Genomic DNA, 16,039 nt, shown 5'->3' with positions numbered 1-16,039 from the left:
CTCACAAAAGCACTTTGGAGTGCTGGGATTGGGCTCTCTGTCAGCTCTCACTTTGTTTTGATTGGGGCAGCCGCATCTGCTGCAAGGTGGTCCTACGAAATGGTACATCGGGTGTGTGTTTTTCAAGTACTATGTGTGCCTGAACATGCTTTAGCCTTGCACTAGTAGTGCTGTTGTCATTTTTTGCTTTGCTACCTGAACCACTGTTCATCCATTGATATTTCTCAATTATTATTCTGCATTAGGTGGAGTGGTTTTCCCCGGAACACACACATTGAGCATTGCTATATATGGACAGGCAAAGAGACTTGCCTGGCCGATAATTTTGAGAAACAGGCCATGGAGGTGGGTTTCACGATGAGAAGGGTCAGTGGCTAAGGCGTTTGTGTCTTAAAGATGACATAGGTAGTTGAACAATCTCTGTGGAGTGAGTTTATGTTATCTGCCCTGGCTGTCACCTTGGCATCTTGCATCAAAGACCATAAAATGTGCTACTTGTCTGGATACTGACTGGGTGTTTGGTCTTTAAGTCTTGACAAGTGGCTGGGGTTGGCACTTACATGGCTGTTTTTGGCCATCTAAGTTGCTGAATGCTCCATCTTGTGGCTCTTTCCAGTAATAAGAGCTGCAATCTGAGCCAGGGGCCAAGGAATTGCCTGCTGGCACAAATTCATCTCTCCTAACCTTTTCGGTGCTCATGACGAGCTGAGCTCGTCATGAGCAACGGTGCTCCGGTGCTCATGATGAGCTCAGCTCGTCATGGGCCGTGGAACGCTCAGGTGCGGGGACAATTCCCCTGCTGTGCTGAGCGTTCCACGGGAGCCAATGCACCTGTGACGAGCTGAGCTCATCATGAGCACAGGAGCGCCGTAGCTCATGATGAGCTCAGCTCGTCATGAGCATGCGGGCTATGTGAGCGCCCCCCAGCACAGCGGGGGAATAACCCTCACAGTGAAGAGGTTAAGGGCTTCAAGGAGTCTCTTAGAGCATTCTCCTTACATAGCTCATGTGTGGGTTTGGGAAAATATGGTCTAATCCTTCCTTGATAAGTCCAGCCGCAGTTTACAAAATGACTGGGAAAGACTGAAAATATATATGCTAAAAAGTGTAAAAGGGGTTGCAGACAGCCTTTGATGGTGAAGTATACAGCTGTCAAGACAACATAAGGGTATGAATCACATCCAGACGAAATCTCCCTGGAGGCATGCCATACATAAAATATACCAAAGGCTTGGGGGTGCCAAACCTATGAAAGTATCACCGGGTTCAGCATTGTGTAATGGGAGGGGGACGACTGTGTGTGTCACTGCCGCTGCCTCCATATCAAGGTTGAGTGCTGCGATTGGGCCCTGCTGGTGTGTGACCCCAGAAGCGATTTGATTAATTCTAGGGTTGTGCCTCAAGCTTCATTGGCTCCATCCATAAAATTGCCTGTGAAGTGGCGAGCCGATCTTGAATTTCCCGCTTGCCGCTCCACCATCCACCAATGATGAAGCCGCCTTACCCTGATGAAAGGACCCTGCCTATGTTTGATTCTTCTGCTTTTTGTTTCCCTGCAGGTTTTTGCATTGGCAGCACACCCGCTGCACAGTATGTATTCGATGGCACACTTTGTTTTCCTTGTTGGCTGCATGGCCCATCTCCTGGGGGGATGAACAGGCTGGAGATTTTCTCATCTGACCCGGTGTGCAGTAGCACTCAGTGATGGCTCTGTCTGGGGGGGGAGGGGAGGTGAGGAGGGCATTTAATGTGTTACTATTACCCAGCAGCGGTGCGTCCATTGGGGCGTAGGGGCGTAGCCCCACTAGCCACCATGGACGCATCGCGGCTGCCGGCCGTATCTAAATAAAACACAAGCAGAACAATCAGCCGCCGAGAATTGCCAGGGGGGAGTGGCCTGCTGCAGCTTGAGTGACAGTCCACACACTCAGGCTGCAGCAGACGTAGTGCGCACGCAGTCTGGAGAACTTACAGTGCTCATGCTTGGGAAAGTTGGCAACTTTCTCAAGCATGCGCACTGTAAGTTCCCCAGCGGGACCCAGGGGTGCTTGTTCGCCTGCCACAGTTCCCCAAGCCCGGGTCTCCAAAGGGCGACAGGGCGAGGGCAAATTTGACCCCCTAGCCAATCCTGGCGCTGCATACAGCTCCAGGATTGGCTGGTCCACCCTGCGCAGCATCCCATTGGATGCCGCGCGTGGGGGTGGCCCGGCGTTCGTTGCTGAGTCATAGAGGCGGGAAGTCCAAAGAAGGAGGAAGCCAGAGGTGTTCGGGGTCGAGAAAGGAAGGCAGTCCTCAGACAGCGCAGACACCGGCAGCGGTAAGTGCAGAAGTGAATGAAGCACATAGAAACATTCGGAGAGGACGCGCGGAGCGTTTCAGGTAGAATTGCAGAAAATGCTGTTTATTTTGTAGCCGTGAACGATCGTTTAATTCATAGTATGGAGACTTGGTTTTCAAGCCGGTTCAGCTCAATAAAGTTGAGCCGCTAGCGCAGAAAGTAACCTTACCTCCAGTTCTGCTAAAATCTGTATTAAAATCCCCACTTATCAGTATTGTTGCCGAATTATATTGCTGCTGCAATGATTTTAATGTTTTAATCAATTTTGTCATATGATCCTCTTTCTTCGCTTTGTTCGGATGTAAATAAACATTTATGAACAACAGAACCTTACAAGGCTTATTTGTTCTTCTGGTGGCTGTGCTGGCCAGGTGCTGCCGGTCTCAGAACAGCTTGCGCTATAGTGTAGTGGCGCTCTGACACCAGCGGAGAAACGGAGAGCACCGGTAGGTGCGGGTCATTCTTGCCTGCAGGGGAGAGGATGCGGGAAACCGCTGTGAGTTGGCTGATTGTGTTGCGGCTACCCCCCTTACACGGCCGGGTCGAGTGTGGTGAAAGAGAGAATTTGACCCTGGCTGTACAACCGGAGTGCTAGAGAAACTAGTGAAGACACAGCACGTAGGATTCCAAGACCGGAGAGCAAGGTCAGTGTGCATGGTGCCTGATGAGTCCCCGGGCTGCCTGGGACTGAACTCTAAGGCGGATTGGCTAAACGGGCAGCTGGGGGTGCATTTCCCTTGTGGCAGAGGTTGTGTGAGTGGCAAGCAGCTCCGGACCTCACGCTGTGCGAGCTCTTTTTTTGTTTACTGGTGCATATACTTTACAGCTGGTTAGGATCAGGAGCATTATCAGAATCACCTCTAAGCGCTTGGTCGACAGTTGGGAATAGATATGCTTGGTCCGCAGCGCACCGTCAGTTTTTTTTTTTACTGTTTGTTTCCCTCATATATTTTCCAAACCTTGCCCGGAGTTTAAATTGAGTTTCTATCTTGTAAATCAGCGGAGTTGGGGGCAGCAACTTTCTTCTCCCTTGAGTCTTCGGCCAGGCCCCGAAGGATAGATCACACCACAAGTCAGTGTGCTATTAAATGCATCCCCATGTGAATCTATGAAGCCTATGTGCAGAAGGTGCACAAATAGCAAGTTCATGTGTGCAGATCTGTGAAGCAGCCGTGCACACGGCAGGACATTCTGGTGAGGTGAGTCACCAAACATTTGAAATAAATAGGGTTCTGATTATAGGGATACAGATTTTATTTTATTTATTTGCACTTTGTTACTTTATTTTTAATTTGACTGTGCTTTGTTATTTTCTGCCTAATGACATGGGTTCAGTGCATAAAAGATTACTGTACTCACTAAAGCACTATAAAGCGAAAATTTTAAGAAATGTTTCCTAATTGAAATGGTGCTGGGGATGATATTGGGGACTTGACAAGGATAACATAGGGTGATGATTTTAGAAGTCAGATTAGTGAAAGAGTTTGTGGGCTGGTGCACCAAATATTAATGTTGATTATATATAACAAAGATTACTTGCAGCAAGCCAAGATGCACGTAGTCTTCTATACATTGCAAAAAAAGTATACAGTGCGTCTGGACAAGTTCAAAATTGCTCTGACTTGCTAATGTAGGCTCATTTTAATTGTCTGCTTTGCCAATTAGGGATTTAGAAAAGGGGGTGGTGATGAACAGAGTGTCTGAGTTAAACAGACCACTCTTACCCAGTCCAAAGATCAGGGCTTAATCCATCACCGTTATTTATCTCACTGCCCCATCCCAGCTCAGAACCTGGCTATATGCAAATCAGTCTGTCCCTGGCCCAGTGCATCATGGGAACAGGGCAGACTAAACTACCAAGCCAATTCTTCACCAGAAAGGAGACAAGCTACCGGGGACCGGTTTCTGGCATTTCAGCCTTCTTCGGCCCGGCTTGCTTGAATCCTGATGGAGCAGTGAGAAAGGGACTCATGTCTGAGTATACCCTGCCACACCTATAGTGGCCAAAAATGATTTAGAAAAGGGGGTGGTGATGAACAGAGTGTCTGAGTTAAACAGACCACTCTTACCCAGTCCAAAGATCAGGGCTTGATCCATCACCGTTATTTATCTCACTGCCCCATCCCAGCTCAGAACCTGGCTATATGCAAATCAGTCTGTCCCTGGCCCAGTGCATCATGGGAACAGGGCAGACTAAACTACCAAGCCAATTCTTCACCAGAAAGGAGACAAGCTACCGGGGACCGGTTTCTGGCATTTCAGCCTTCTTCGGCCCGGCTTGCTTGAATCCTGATGGAGCAGTGAGAAAGGGACTCATGTCTGAGTATACCCTGCCACACCTATAGTGGCCAAAAATGATTTAGAAAAGGGGGTGGTGATGAACAGAGTGTCTGAGTTAAACAGACCACTCTTACCCAGTCCAAAGATCAGGGCTTGATCCATCACCGTTATTTATCTCACTGCCCCATCCCAGCTCAGAACCTGGCTATATGCAAATCAGTCTGTCCCTGGCCCAGTGCATCATGGGAACAGGGCAGACTAAACTACCAAGCCAATTCTTCACCAGAAAGGAGACAAGCTACCGGGGACCGGTTTCTGGCATTTCAGCCTTCTTCGGCCCGGCTTGCTTGAATCCTGATGGAGCAGTGAGAAAGGGACTCATGTCTGAGTATACCCTGCCACACCTATAGTGGCCAAAAATGATTTAGAAAAGGGGGTGGTGATGAACAGAGTGTCTGAGTTAAACAGACCACTCTTACCCAGTCCAAAGATCAGGGCTTGATCCATCACCGTTATTTATCTCACTGCCCCATCCCAGCTCAGAACCTGGCTATATGCAAATCAGTCTGTCCCTGGCCCAGTGCATCATGGGAACAGGGCAGACTAAACTACCAAGCCAATTCTTCACCAGAAAGGAGACAAGCTACCGGGGACCGGTTTCTGGCATTTCAGCCTTCTTCGGCCCGGCTTGCTTGAATCCTGATGGAGCAGTGAGAAAGGGACTCATGTCTGAGTATACCCTGCCACACCTATAGTGGCCAAAAATGATTTAGAAAAGGGGGTGGTGATGAACAGAGTGTCTGAGTTAAACAGACCACTCTTACCCAGTCCAAAGATCAGGGCTTGATCCATCACCGTTATTTATCTCACTGCCCCATCCCAGCTCAGAACCTGGCTATATGCAAATCAGTCTGTCCCTGGCCCAGTGCATCATGGGAACAGGGCAGACTAAACTACCAAGCCAATTCTTCACCAGAAAGGAGACAAGCTACCGGGGACCGGTTTCTGGCATTTCAGCCTTCTTCGGCCCGGCTTGCTTGAATCCTGATGGAGCAGTGAGAAAGGGACTCATGTCTGAGTATACCCTGCCACACCTATAGTGGCCAAAAATGATTTAGAAAAGGGGGTGGTGATGAACAGAGTGTCTGAGTTAAACAGACCACTCTTACCCAGTCCAAAGATCAGGGCTTGATCCATCACCGTTATTTATCTCACTGCCCCATCCCAGCTCAGAACCTGGCTATATGCAAATCAGTCTGTCCCTGGCCCAGTGCATCATGGGAACAGGGCAGACTAAACTACCAAGCCAATTCTTCACCAGAAAGGAGACAAGCTACCGGGGACCGGTTTCTGGCATTTCAGCCTTCTTCGGCCCGGCTTGCTTGAATCCTGATGGAGCAGTGAGAAAGGGACTCATGTCTGAGTATACCCTGCCACACCTATAGTGGCCAAAAATGATTTAGAAAAGGGGGTGGTGATGAACAGAGTGTCTGAGTTAAACAGACCACTCTTACCCAGTCCAAAGATCAGGGCTTGATCCATCACTGTTATTTATCTCACTGCCCCATCCCAGCTCAGAACCTGGCTATATGCAAATCAGTCTGTCCCTGGCCCAGTGCATCATGGGAACAGGGCAGACTAAACTACCAAGCCAATTCTTCACCAGAAAGGAGACAAGCTACCGGGGACCGGTTTCTGGCATTTCAGCCTTCTTCGGCCCGGCTTGCTTGAATCCTGATGGAGCAGTGAGAAAGGGACTCATGTCTGAGTATACCCTGCCACACCTATAGTGGCCAAAAATGATTTAGAAAAGGGGGTGGTGATGAACAGAGTGTCTGAGTTAAACAGACCACTCTTACCCAGTCCAAAGATCAGGGCTTGATCCATCACCGTTATTTATCTCACTGCCCCATCCCAGCTCAGAACCTGGCTATATGCAAATCAGTCTGTCCCTGGCCCAGTGCATCATGGGAACAGGGCAGACTAAACTACCAAGCCAATTCTTCACCAGAAAGGAGACAAGCTACCGGGGACCGGTTTCTGGCATTTCAGCCTTCTTCGGCCCGGCTTGCTTGAATCCTGATGGAGCAGTGAGAAAGGGACTCATGTCTGAGTATACCCTGCCACACCTATAGTGGCCAAAAATGATTTAGAAAAGGGGGTGGTGATGAACAGAGTGTCTGAGTTAAACAGACCACTCTTACCCAGTCCAAAGATCAGGGCTTGATCCATCACCGTTATTTATCTCACTGCCCCATCCCAGCTCAGAACCTGGCTATATGCAAATCAGTCTGTCCCTGGCCCAGTGCATCATGGGAACAGGGCAGACTAAACTACCAAGCCAATTCTTCACCAGAAAGGAGACAAGCTACCGGGGACCGGTTTCTGGCATTTCAGCCTTCTTCGGCCCGGCTTGCTTGAATCCTGATGGAGCAGTGAGAAAGGGACTCATGTCTGAGTATACCCTGCCACACCTATAGTGGCCAAAAATGATTTAGAAAAGGGGGTGGTGATGAACAGAGTGTCTGAGTTAAACAGACCACTCTTACCCAGTCCAAAGATCAGGGCTTGATCCATCACCGTTATTTATCTCACTGCCCCATCCCAGCTCAGAACCTGGCTATATGCAAATCAGTCTGTCCCTGGCCCAGTGCATCATGGGAACAGGGCAGACTAAACTACCAAGCCAATTCTTCACCAGAAAGGAGACAAGCTACCGGGGACCGGTTTCTGGCATTTCAGCCTTCTTCGGCCCGGCTTGCTTGAATCCTGATGGAGCAGTGAGAAAGGGACTCATGTCTGAGTATACCCTGCCACACCTATAGTGGCCAAAAATGATTTAGAAAAGGGGGTGGTGATGAACAGAGTGTCTGAGTTAAACAGACCACTCTTACCCAGTCCAAAGATCAGGGCTTGATCCATCACCGTTATTTATCTCACTGCCCCATCCCAGCTCAGAACCTGGCTATATGCAAATCAGTCTGTCCCTGGCCCAGTGCATCATGGGAACAGGGCAGACTAAACTACCAAGCCAATTCTTCACCAGAAAGGAGACAAGCTACCGGGGACCGGTTTCTGGCATTTCAGCCTTCTTCGGCCCGGCTTGCTTGAATCCTGATGGAGCAGTGAGAAAGGGACTCATGTCTGAGTATACCCTGCCACACCTATAGTGGCCAAAAATGATTTAGAAAAGGGGGTGGTGATGAACAGAGTGTCTGAGTTAAACAGACCACTCTTACCCAGTCCAAAGATCAGGGCTTGATCCATCACCGTTATTTATCTCACTGCCCCATCCCAGCTCAGAACCTGGCTATATGCAAATCAGTCTGTCCCTGGCCCAGTGCATCATGGGAACAGGGCAGACTAAACTACCAAGCCAATTCTTCACCAGAAAGGAGACAAGCTACCGGGGACCGGTTTCTGGCATTTCAGCCTTCTTCGGCCCGGCTTGCTTGAATCCTGATGGAGCAGTGAGAAAGGGACTCATGTCTGAGTATACCCTGCCACACCTATAGTGGCCAAAAATGATTTAGAAAAGGGGGTGGTGATGAACAGAGTGTCTGAGTTAAACAGACCACTCTTACCCAGTCCAAAGATCAGGGCTTGATCCATCACCGTTATTTATCTCACTGCCCCATCCCAGCTCAGAACCTGGCTATATGCAAATCAGTCTGTCCCTGGCCCAGTGCATCATGGGAACAGGGCAGACTAAACTACCAAGCCAATTCTTCACCAGAAAGGAGACAAGCTACCGGGGACCGGTTTCTGGCATTTCAGCCTTCTTCGGCCCGGCTTGCTTGAATCCTGATGGAGCAGTGAGAAAGGGACTCATGTCTGAGTATACCCTGCCACACCTATAGTGGCCAAAAATGATTTAGAAAAGGGGGGCCGAAGACGGCTGAAATGCCAGAAACCGGTCCCCGGTAGCTTGTTTCCTTCCCAGTGTAAGAATTGGCTTTTGTAGTTTGGTTTGCCCTGTTCCCATCATGCACTGGGACAGGAACAGACTAATTTGCATACAGCCAGGTTCTGAAACTGGGATGGTGCAGTGAGCTAAAAAACGGTGTTGGATCTAGCCCTGATCTCTTGACTGGGTGAGAGTATTCTGTTTAATTCAGAGACTCTGTCCCTCACCACCCCTTGTTGTAAATATTTTTGTCCACCCTAAGCGTGGAAGGGTATACTCAGATGTGAGTCCCTTGCTCATTGCACCATCAGGATTCAAGCAAGCCGGGCCGAAGACGGCTGAAATGCCAGAAACCGGTCCCCGGTAGCTTGTTTCCTTCCCAGTGTAAGAATTGGCTTTTGTAGTTTGGTTTGCCCTGTTCCCATCATGCACTGGGACAGGAACAGACTAATTTGCATACAGCCAGGTTCTGAAACTGGGATGGTGCAGTGAGCTAAAAAACGGTGTTGGATCTAGCCCTGATCTCTTGACTGGGTGAGAGTATTCTGTTTAATTCAGAGACTCTGTCCCTCACCACCCCTTGTTGTAAATATTTTTGTCCACCCTAAGCGTGGAAGGGTATACTCAGATGTGAGTCCCTTGCTCATTGCACCATCAGGATTCAAGCAAGCCGGGCCGAAGACGGCTGAAATGCCAGAAACCGGTCCCCGGTAGCTTGTTTCCTTCCCAGTGTAAGAATTGGCTTTTGTAGTTTGGTTTGCCCTGTTCCCATCATGCACTGGGACAGGAACAGACTAATTTGCATACAGCCAGGTTCTGAAACTGGGATGGTGCAGTGAGCTAAAAAACGGTGTTGGATCTAGCCCTGATCTCTTGACTGGGTGAGAGTATTCTGTTTAATTCAGAGACTCTGTCCCTCACCACCCCTTGTTGTAAATATTTTTGTCCACCCTAAGCGTGGAAGGGTATACTCAGATGTGAGTCCCTTGCTCATTGCACCATCAGGATTCAAGCAAGCCGGGCCGAAGACGGCTGAAATGCCAGAAACCGGTCCCCGGTAGCTTGTTTCCTTCCCAGTGTAAGAATTGGCTTTTGTAGTTTGGTTTGCCCTGTTCCCATCATGCACTGGGACAGGAACAGACTAATTTGCATACAGCCAGGTTCTGAAACTGGGATGGTGCAGTGAGCTAAAAAACGGTGTTGGATCTAGCCCTGATCTCTTGACTGGGTGAGAGTATTCTGTTTAATTCAGAGACTCTGTCCCTCACCACCCCTTGTTGTAAATATTTTTGTCCACCCTAAGCGTGGAAGGGTATACTCAGATGTGAGTCCCTTGCTCATTGCACCATCAGGATTCAAGCAAGCCGGGCCGAAGACGGCTGAAATGCCAGAAACCGGTCCCCGGTAGCTTGTTTCCTTCCCAGTGTAAGAATTGGCTTTTGTAGTTTGGTTTGCCCTGTTCCCATCATGCACTGGGACAGGAACAGACTAATTTGCATACAGCCAGGTTCTGAAACTGGGATGGTGCAGTGAGCTAAAAAACGGTGTTGGATCTAGCCCTGATCTCTTGACTGGGTGAGAGTATTCTGTTTAATTCAGAGACTCTGTCCCTCACCACCCCTTGTTGTAAATATTTTTGTCCACCCTAAGCGTGGAAGGGTATACTCAGATGTGAGTCCCTTGCTCATTGCACCATCAGGATTCAAGCAAGCCGGGCCGAAGACGGCTGAAATGCCAGAAACCGGTCCCCGGTAGCTTGTTTCCTTCCCAGTGTAAGAATTGGCTTTTGTAGTTTGGTTTGCCCTGTTCCCATCATGCACTGGGACAGGAACAGACTAATTTGCATACAGCCAGGTTCTGAAACTGGGATGGTGCAGTGAGCTAAAAAACGGTGTTGGATCTAGCCCTGATCTCTTGACTGGGTGAGAGTATTCTGTTTAATTCAGAGACTCTGTCCCTCACCACCCCTTGTTGTAAATATTTTTGTCCACCCTACGCGTGGAAGGGTATACTCAGATGTGAGTCCCTTGCTCATTGCACCATCAGGATTCAAGCAAGCCGGGCCGAAGACGGCTGAAATGCCAGAAACCGGTCCCCGGTAGCTTGTTTCCTTCCCAGTGTAAGAATTGGCTTTTGTAGTTTGGTTTGCCCTGTTCCCATCATGCACTGGGACAGGAACAGACTAATTTGCATACAGCCAGGTTCTGAAACTGGGATGGTGCAGTGAGCTAAAAAACGGTGTTGGATCTAGCCCTGATCTCTTGACTGGGTGAGAGTATTCTGTTTAATTCAGAGACTCTGTCCCTCACCACCCCTTGTTGTAAATATTTTTGTCCACCCTAAGCGTGGAAGGGTATACTCAGATGTGAGTCCCTTGCTCATTGCACCATCAGGATTCAAGCAAGCCGGGCCGAAGACGGCTGAAATGCCAGAAACCGGTCCCCGGTAGCTTGTTTCCTTCCCAGTGTAAGAATTGGCTTTTGTAGTTTGGTTTGCCCTGTTCCCATCATGCACTGGGACAGGAACAGACTAATTTGCATACAGCCAGGTTCTGAAACTGGGATGGTGCAGTGAGCTAAAAAACGGTGTTGGATCTAGCCCTGATCTCTTGACTGGGTGAGAGTATTCTGTTTAATTCAGAGACTCTGTCCCTCACCACCCCTTGTTGTAAATATTTTTGTCCACCCTAAGCGTGGAAGGGTATACTCAGATGTGAGTCCCTTGCTCATTGCACCATCAGGATTCAAGCAAGCCGGGCCGAAGACGGCTGAAATGCCAGAAACCGGTCCCCGGTAGCTTGTTTCCTTCCCAGTGTAAGAATTGGCTTTTGTAGTTTGGTTTGCCCTGTTCCCATCATGCACTGGGACAGGAACAGACTAATTTGCATACAGCCAGGTTCTGAAACTGGGATGGTGCAGTGAGCTAAAAAACGGTGTTGGATCTAGCCCTGATCTCTTGACTGGGTGAGAGTATTCTGTTTAATTCAGAGACTCTGTCCCTCACCACCCCTTGTTGTAAATATTTTTGTCCACCCTATGCGTGGAAGGGTATACTCAGATGTGAGTCCCTTGCTCATTGCACCATCAGGATTCAAGCAAGCCGGGCCGAAGACGGCTGAAATGCCAGAAACCGGTCCCCGGTAGCTTGTTTCCTTCCCAGTGTAAGAATTGGCTTTTGTAGTTTGGTTTGCCCTGTTCCCATCATGCACTGGGACAGGAACAGACTAATTTGCATACAGCCAGGTTCTGAAACTGGGATGGTGCAGTGAGCTAAAAAACGGTGTTGGATCTAGCCCTGATCTCTTGACTGGGTGAGAGTATTCTGTTTAATTCAGAGACTCTGTCCCTCACCACCCCTTGTTGTAAATATTTTTGTCCACCCTAAGCGTGGAAGGGTATACTCAGATGTGAGTCCCTTGCTCATTGCACCATCAGGATTCAAGCAAGCCGGGCCGAAGACGGCTGAAATGCCAGAAACCGGTCCCCGGTAGCTTGTTTCCTTCCCAGTGTAAGAATTGGCTTTTGTAGTTTGGTTTGCCCTGTTCCCATCATGCACTGGGACAGGAACAGACTAATTTGCATACAGCCAGGTTCTGAAACTGGGATGGTGCAGTGAGCTAAAAAACGGTGTTGGATCTAGCCCTGATCTCTTGACTGGGTGAGAGTATTCTGTTTAATTCAGAGACTCTGTCCCTCACCACCCCTTGTTGTAAATATTTTTGTCCACCCTAAGCGTGGAAGGGTATACTCAGATGTGAGTCCCTTGCTCATTGCACCATCAGGATTCAAGCAAGCCGGGCCGAAGACGGCTGAAATGCCAGAAACCGGTCCCCGGTAGCTTGTTTCCTTCCCAGTGTAAGAATTGGCTTTTGTAGTTTGGTTTGCCCTGTTCCCATCATGCACTGGGACAGGAACAGACTAATTTGCATACAGCCAGGTTCTGAAACTGGGATGGTGCAGTGAGCTAAAAAACGGTGTTGGATCTAGCCCTGATCTCTTGACTGGGTGAGAGTATTCTGTTTAATTCAGAGACTCTGTCCCTCACCACCCCTTGTTGTAAATATTTTTGTCCACCCTAAGCGTGGAAGGGTATACTCAGATGTGAGTCCCTTGCTCATTGCACCATCAGGATTCAAGCAAGCCGGGCCGAAGACGGCTGAAATGCCAGAAACCGGTCCCCGGTAGCTTGTTTCCTTCCCAGTGTAAGAATTGGCTTTTGTAGTTTGGTTTGCCCTGTTCCCATCATGCACTGGGACAGGAACAGACTAATTTGCATACAGCCAGGTTCTGAAACTGGGATGGTGCAGTGAGCTAAAAAACGGTGTTGGATCTAGCCCTGATCTCTTGACTGAGTGAGAGTATTCTGTTTAATTCAGAGACTCTGTCCCTCACCACCCCTTGTTGTAAATATTGCCAATTAGGGGGCACGATTTATTTTCTGTCCCACTGCTGTCCTAGGAGGGGGGGGGGGGTTGTTTCTTTCCAGTTTGGGTGACAGACACATGTGAGCTCTCTGACAGCTCAGGACTGCACTCTCAGCAGCTCATCATTTAGCAGTGATTTACTTAACTAAAGGAAGCTTTATTCAGCCACGCCGCCACGGTTCTGTGAGTTGTGCTTCCAGGTTGTTCCAGACTTTCAGTCCCTGAACCCTGATGGATCTTCTTTGCTTTTTCTTTTTGAGACTCGTGGCGGGGACAGGCGATAAGAGACAAAGTGCAGGTTTCTGGTCAAAATGCCCCAATTACTGGATGTAGCCAGACATTTAGCGCCGTAGGCCTTGTAAATGATTTAGGGCAGTGGTTCTTAACCTGTGATCAGGGCACTCTCGAGGTCCGAAACTCCTGCAGGGGGTTCATGAGTGTGTTCTTCGAGCTGGTGATGAGTGCATGTTAATTGTAGAAATTAGTAACAGGAAACAGATGGGCTTTACAGCCGGCATAAGCAGGCAAAAATGGCAACGTCCTTCATCAACCCTACGGAGGAAGAGAGCCCACGTGATTTCTTTGAACCCTGAGCAGTGACCGTTTTGGAGCAGTTGTGAGTCCCACAGCAGATGTGGCAGAAATAATTACAAATTGCTGTTTTATGTTACGCTTGGAGACATGACAACTCTTAACATACAGACTTGTTGCTCCATAGCGCTGTTAACAGCTGCCATAAAATATACTCAGCTTTCACAATACTTACTTTATCAGCTTTAGAAGGATGACAGGCTGTATTTCCCACCAACATTTCAACCCTGTTGTTTGTATGCAGAGCTTCACAGCAGATGCATTTACCAACCGAGCTATCTCGCAAGCACCTGCACATATGTGGAATGCATAATTGGAGAGTGTTAGCTTTTTTGTTGGGCACTTATAAATGCCACCTGGTTTCTGAGGGGTGTGCATGTATGTCTGCAGCTCTCTGAAAAGGATGGCCCTGCGCAGCCTGTTAGATCTTGGTTTTCCTTTTTCCACTTAGGGAATCCTCAGCGACTGAAATGGCTTTAGGCAAAAGAATGCAGCAGAACCACTTGTGACCTCTTTTGCAGCCCAGCCAAAAAACACAGTGCTAGCTGCAGACTTTTCTGTCAGAGAGCCTTATTGGGTCTTGTCAGTGCTCCTTAAATTCCTTTGTGTTTATGTATTATGTGCGCTGTGTGACTAACTATTCTGGTTGGCATAAAGGTGCCTAAAATTTGATGTCAAAATCACGGATATGATTTCTGAAAACAGACAAAGTAAACATTTTGCGAAAGGGGTTCCTCATTGAACCCACACTCTACCCTATCCTTTCCAAGAGCTCCAGAGGCCTTAACCCTCTCATCTTTTCCACTCGGGAATATTGCAGATTCTACTAGGTAGTAAATTCAGCCTGCTGATGTCAAATGTCTCCTGTAATCAATGTATTGAATCATGGACTACTGTGAGGGTCTTACTCTGCGTGGCATTAATACCGATAGTGGAAATGTCTGCAAAGAAGCTTCATTTGAAGGAATTAGCCAATTTCAAGTGAACAACAAAATTCTTCATCCAGAAATAGTGGAGTGCCGTGTAATTAAGAGCGACTTGGAGTTGGAAGTCTTGCGCTACAGTAACAGGATCTCCAGCGAGGCCCATAAAGAGGTTATGAAAGCGGCTAAACTGGGGATGAAAGAGTACGAATTGGAAAGCCTGTTCCTGCATTATTGCTATAAACGTGGAGGCATGCGGCAGACGTCATACACTTGCATATGTGGCAGTGGAGACAACTCATCCATTTTGCATTACGGGCATGCTGGAGCCCCAAATGACAAGACCGTTGTTGATGGCGATTTGTGCTTGTTTGATATGGGAGGAGAATATCACTGCTATGGGTCAGACATCACCTGCACGTTCCCTGCGAATGGAAAATTCACTCCTGATCAGAAGGCCATCTATGAAGCTGTGCTTCATTCATCACATGCTGTCATGAAGGCAGTAAAACCAGGTGTTGCTTGGCCAGATATGCATTGTCTAGCAGACAGAGTTCATCTGGAAGAACTGACCAAAATTATCATTTTGAAAGGCACCATGGTGAAAGTTCATCTGGGTGCAATATTTATGCCACATGGTCTGGGACATTTTCTTGGCATTGACATGCATGATGTTGGAGGCTACCCGGAGGGAGTTGAACGGAGTACGGAGCCTGGTCTCAAAAGCTTGCGTACTGGACGGATTCTTCAGGAAGGCATGGTGCTAACAATTGAACCAGGAATTTACTTTATTGATCACTTGCTCGACCAAGCACTGGCAGACCCCCCACAATCCCATTGCCAGTGTAAAGTTCTAAACTTGCTAGATTGATTCAGATATTGGCTCTGAGCAGCCGTCTGTGTCTGGCGTTTCTTGCGGAGCTACAGTATTGTGATGAAAACTTCTCCTATGCACAGCCTTTCAGCAACCTCTGAAATGCAAGAGCGCATGAATTGGTGAAATGCAAATGCTGATTTTTACAATGTGAACATTACTGAATATCTGTTGTTATAAGATGATCATCCCTCTAAGGTGATTCAGATATAAACTATGCATTCTGTGTAACCGCTTTCTTTGATTAACTGTCGATAATCATGTTCATCTGGATAGGCTGCTTCTGCTGATAGCACTCATAACGTTGTTGGAGGAGTTATTGCTGTGTGGGTTATGTGACGCATGAATTGTTATTTGTTATTATTATCATGTATGTGTTGACTTTGAGAGAAGGCGTCCAGTGTAGTTCACATGAAAGCTGAGTTTGATAGCTGCGCTGATGGTAGCAGAGGGATCAATTTTGCATTTTTTACAGGTTTCTCAAAATGTAGATCACTTGAATATTAGGATCATGGCGGTTTTGCAACTTTTCAACTAACTTATTTCTCGTCCACCTCTGTAGCCAGATCTTCCAGTTTTAAAGAACGTTGCTTGATTTCTGCCACTGCCAAGCCTATGCGTCACTGTCAGAGGCTTAATGCGCTGGACGTCTCTGGCAAAGTTCAAGTGACACTGCGAGCTCTGAAGATTAGAGGTCACTTGC

The 16,039-nt window shown here is 48.1% G+C and overlaps 1 pseudogene; it reads left to right on the top strand.

Annotated features, from left to right (window-relative positions):
• Positions 1 to 14,424: 14,424 nt before the first annotated feature.
• Positions 14,425 to 15,333, top strand: LOC147702768 (xaa-Pro dipeptidase pseudogene; annotated as a pseudogene).
• The last annotated feature ends 706 nt before the right edge of the window (positions 15,334 to 16,039 follow it).

The sequence above is a fragment of the Lissotriton vulgaris genome, chromosome 7, assembly GCF_964263255.1.
Source record: "Lissotriton vulgaris chromosome 7, aLisVul1.2, whole genome shotgun sequence".
Classification (NCBI taxonomy): domain Eukaryota; kingdom Metazoa; phylum Chordata; class Amphibia; order Caudata; family Salamandridae; genus Lissotriton; species Lissotriton vulgaris.
This window is presented reverse-complemented; position numbering and strand designations above follow the sequence as displayed.